The sequence below is a fragment of the Sciurus vulgaris genome, assembly GCF_902686455.1.
Source record: "Sciurus vulgaris genome assembly, chromosome: X".
NCBI lineage: Eukaryota > Metazoa > Chordata > Mammalia > Rodentia > Sciuridae > Sciurus > Sciurus vulgaris.
The window spans coordinates 28,838,230-28,842,813 of NC_136471.1; the positions used below are offsets into that span (position 1 = coordinate 28,838,230).

General features: G+C 38.8%; 1 pseudogene across 1 annotated transcript; it reads left to right on the plus strand.

Annotated features, from left to right (window-relative positions):
- Positions 1-1,647: 1,647 nt before the first annotated feature.
- On the plus strand, positions 1,648-3,690 carry LOC306651545 (serine palmitoyltransferase 1-like; annotated as a pseudogene). The gene has a single exon. The product of its transcript is annotated as a serine palmitoyltransferase 1-like (transcript).
- Positions 3,691-4,584: the final 894 nt, after the last annotated feature.

Consider the following 4,584-nt stretch of genomic DNA (forward strand, 5'->3'; position numbering starts at 1 on the left):
GGAGTTGGCATCCGGGAAGACTACGCCGGAAAATGGACCCCGCTGCGACTTCCAAAGCCCGGAAAACCCTATTTCCGGCCCCCAGTAGTTCTTGGCCTTTTGGAGTCTGCTGAGACTCTACGTTGCGCCTTTCCTTTGCCTGAGTGACCCCAAATCCGGGACTCCGCGCCAGCTCAGACCCAGGCCGGGGTTTGGACAATTCCCCTTCCCCACAAAGCTTGGTCTTTTTGTTTTTGCTTTTAATATTTTTTTAGTTGTAGGTGGACACAATACCTTTACTTTATTGATTTCTTTTCGTGCTGAGAATCAAACCCAGTGCCTCACACATGCTAGGCTAGTGCCTCACACACTGAGCCACAACCCCAGCCCCAAAGCTTGTTTTTGAAAGGACCAATAAAATAAAATCACAGTAGCCCAACTAAGGTAGGAGGAATGAAAAAAAAGGAAGGGAGGGGAAAAGTAGAGAAAATATTAATAATGACACAGTAGATTTAAAAAGCACAAATATGCATCAAATGAAAAAAAGCACAGTTATTTGATATATAAAGAATTTTAAGAGATTAGCATGTGTAAAAAAAATGTGAATACATATACAGAAGGAACGATTGTGTAGCTATAAACTATAAACTACCAAGGCTGACCCCAAGTAGAAAACCTGAAGACAGCAATAACATAGAAAAGAGTGGGAAAATCGCTAGGTCCAGTTGGTTGTGCATCTAAATTCAAGGTAATTTTTTCCTTTGGTACTGGGGATTAAACCCGTGGGGTGCTGAACCATATCCCCAGTCCCCCCCCCCCCCCCCCCCCCCCCCCCCCCGCTTTTATGTTTTATTTTGGGACAGTCTAAGTTGCTTAGGGCCTCGCTACATTTCTGAGGCTGGCCTTGAACTTATGATCATCTTGCCCAAGTCTCCAGAGTTGATGGAATTGCACATGTGCACCATAGCACCCAGCAGTTCAAGCCAATGTTTCAAGAGCAAATCACTTCAGTGCCATTTATTCTATACTAGACCTGGGCTTTTCAAAATATCTGTAGTGAAGGATAAATTTTTAAGAACACCTTGTAATTATGGTGTTTTTAAATAATATATGGTGGATATATATTTTTGTAAAATTAAATAAAATGATTTTAAAAATTAAATAGTAAGGTATAAAGTGCCAGTTCAGTTTTTCCAGTTCCTGAAATCTTAGAATTCTCAGAAATTACATTTCATTAAATATAATCAGAACAAATTTAGCACAGGAACAAGGAAAATAATTCCAAAAGAATATATTTTTCATTGATGAGTCTACTGGTCGCTGTTTGGATTTATGTCAAATTGCTGTAAAGGTTTCCAAACCCTCTGAATTTCTATATTTTTCTCATGTGGATGGTAACAAACACTTTACAGGCTAGCACCAGTCCTCAGACCATAGAAAAAGATGAAAAGATCCCACATTCATTTTGTAAGCCCTTTTAGCATAGCTTTAAATATGACAGCATATAAAATATAATATTTGTATATAATATGCACATAGAAATTTCAAATAAAATGTTGATATATTAAATCTAGCAGAGTGGCAAAGAATAAAACACCATGATGGATACAGTTAATTTCAGAAATGTAAAAATGATTCAATATAGGAAGTCTACGAATATAATTTGAAATGAAGCAATTAAAGCAGAAAACTGGGGTCCTGGTGGAGATGGTACAGGCTCTCTATGAGGCCCCTGCTTATCATCTCATTTTGGAAGGAATTCTAATACTCTGGATAATCAGACTTCTTTTCTCCAAAACTTACAAATTACAAGAACGATCTGATCTTACAATCAAGGAAAAGGAAGAATTGATTGAAGAGTGGCAACCAGAACCCCTTGTTTCTCCTGTTTCAAAAGACCATCCTGCCCTCAACTACAACATTGTTTCAGGCCCGCCAAGTCACAACATTGTGGTGAATGGAAAAGAATGTGTAAACTTTGCCTCCTTTAATTTTCTTGGATTGCTGGATAATCCTAGGGTTAAGGCAGCAGCTTTAGCATCTCTAAAGAAGTATGGAGTGGGAACCTGTGGCCCTAGAGGATTTTATGGCACATTTGAGATAGAGCTGCCTGCTTTGCTATTCAGAAAGGATTACAGGCATCACGTAGTGACATTAAGTTATTTAAGCATAATGATGTGGCTGACCTAGAGCGACTGACTACTAAAAGAACAAGAGATCGAAGATCAAAAGAATCCTCGCAAGGCTCGTGTAACTCGACGTTTCATTGTAGTGGAAGGATTATATATGAATACTGGAACTATTTGTCCTCTTCCAGAATTGGTTAAATTAAAATATAAATACAAAGCAAGAATCTTTTTGGAAGAAAGCCTTTCATTTGGAGTCCTTGGAGAGCATGGCCGAGGAGTCACTGAACACTATGGAATCAGTATTGATGATATTGATCTTATTAGTGCCAACATGGAGAACGCACTTGCTTCCATTGGAGGTTTCTGCTGTGGCAGATCATTTGTAATTGACCATCAGCGACTCCCCGGCCAGGGATACTACTTTTCAGCTTCATTACCTCCTTTGTTGGCTGCTGCTGCCATTGAAGCCCTCAACATCATGGAAGAGAATCCAGGTATTTTTGGTATTTTTGCAGTGTTGAAGAAAAAGTGCCAGCAAATTCATAAAGCTTTACAAGGGAAATGACTCCTGTGGAAAAGTGCCTCTTCAGCATTTCTGGATTAAAAGTGGTGGGGGAGTCCTTCTCTCCAGCATTTCACCTACAACTGGAAGAGAGCACTGGGTCTCGAGAGAAAGATGTGAAACTGCTTCAGGAAATCGTAAATCAGTGCATGAGCAGAAGTATTGCATTAACTCAGGCCCGCTACTTGGAGAAAGAAGAGAAGTGCCTCCCTCCTCCAAGCATTCGGGTCGTGGTCACAGTAGAACAGACAGAAGAGGAACTGGAGAGAGCTGCGTCCACCATCAAGGAGGTGGCCCAGGCTGTCCTGCTCTAGGTGGAGTCCAGCACCCAGTGGCTCCTGCCATAAGACATGCAGACAGGACTCCTCGGAGACCTCTTGCTGACCAGGGGTGACCTAAAGAGAACTCGAGGACATCTGTAGGATTGCTTCCAAATGGCATGGATATGGACCAAATGTGTGACCATGAGAAGGATGAATGCTCCTGATTTTTAAAAGAAAACACATCTAAAGCCCAGGAACTGATTTTCTAAGAGAAAGACTAATGATGATGTGTAACTAGTATTTAAATTGTGCTATTTAGTGCTGTTTAAATGTTCTATTATACTAGTATTTTATATTCTTTGTTGTTGTTGTCTTGTAAAACCAGAGCTTCAGTTTCTCTTCTCCCTTCTGTAGTAATGACTCTGTAAGCACTCCTTAATATTTCATTGAAAAATGACTTTGCAACTTAATTAAAGCTAAGAGGAATACTTCATATGTGAACTTACTACTGAAGAGTTAATTCAACCATATCTTTTCTAGTTTTCATCATATAAAGCTAAATCATGTCTAATATGCAAAGGAATACTTGTTTGTGATTATCATAAATTTCATTATAATATATTTGAATCCTAGAATTTTATATATACTAGATATTGGTGTTATACCATTTCTAATTTGAGCATCTATCCCTAACCAGAGAATATTCATTCTACTTCCTAAGCGAGCAATAATTTAAATAAAACACTATTTTATTTTAATATAAAAAAAAGCAGAAAACTCATTTCATTATGTCAATAGAAACTGAAAAGGCATTTAAAAATTCAACAGTCATTCCTAATAAACATTCAAAGTAAAGTAGAGATTAAAAAGAAATAGGATGGCTGGGTGCAGTAGCACATGCCTGTAATCCCAGCGACTCAGGAGGCTGAGGCAGGAGGCTTGCAAGTTCAAAGCCAGCCTCAGCTACTTAGCAAGGCCCTAAGCAACTTAGTGAGACCCTGTCTTAAAATTTAAAAATATAAAGAGGCTGGGGATGTGACTCAGTAGGTAAGCACTCCTGGGTTCAATTCCTGGTGCAAAAAAAAAAAAAAAAGAAAAGAAAAGAAAAAAAGACAGCATACTACAGAGATACAGCCACATCAATGTTCATAGCTGCTCAATTCACAATAGCCAGACTGTGGAACCAACCTAGATGCCCTTCAATTGATGAGTGGATAAAGAAGCTGTGGTATATATATACAATGGAATATTACTCAGCCATAAAGAATGATAAAATTATGGCATTTGCAGGCAAATGGATGAAATTGGAGAATATCATGCTAAGTGAGATAAGCCAATCTCAAAAAGCCAAAGGAAGAATGATATCGCTAATAAGTGGAGGATGACACATAATGGGGGGAGGGAAGGGTTAGTGTTAGGGTTAGAGTTAGGGTTAAGGAGGGGGGCAAGTATGGAGGAAGGAAGCACTGTATAGAGGGAAAAGAGGGGTGGGAGGGGTGGGGGGAAGGGAAAAAATAACAGAATGAATCAAACAACATTACTCTATGTAAATTTATGATTACACAAATGGTATGCCTTTACGCCATATACAAACAGAGAAGCAACATGTATCCCATTTGTTTACAATAAAATAAAAAAAAAAAAGAAAAAG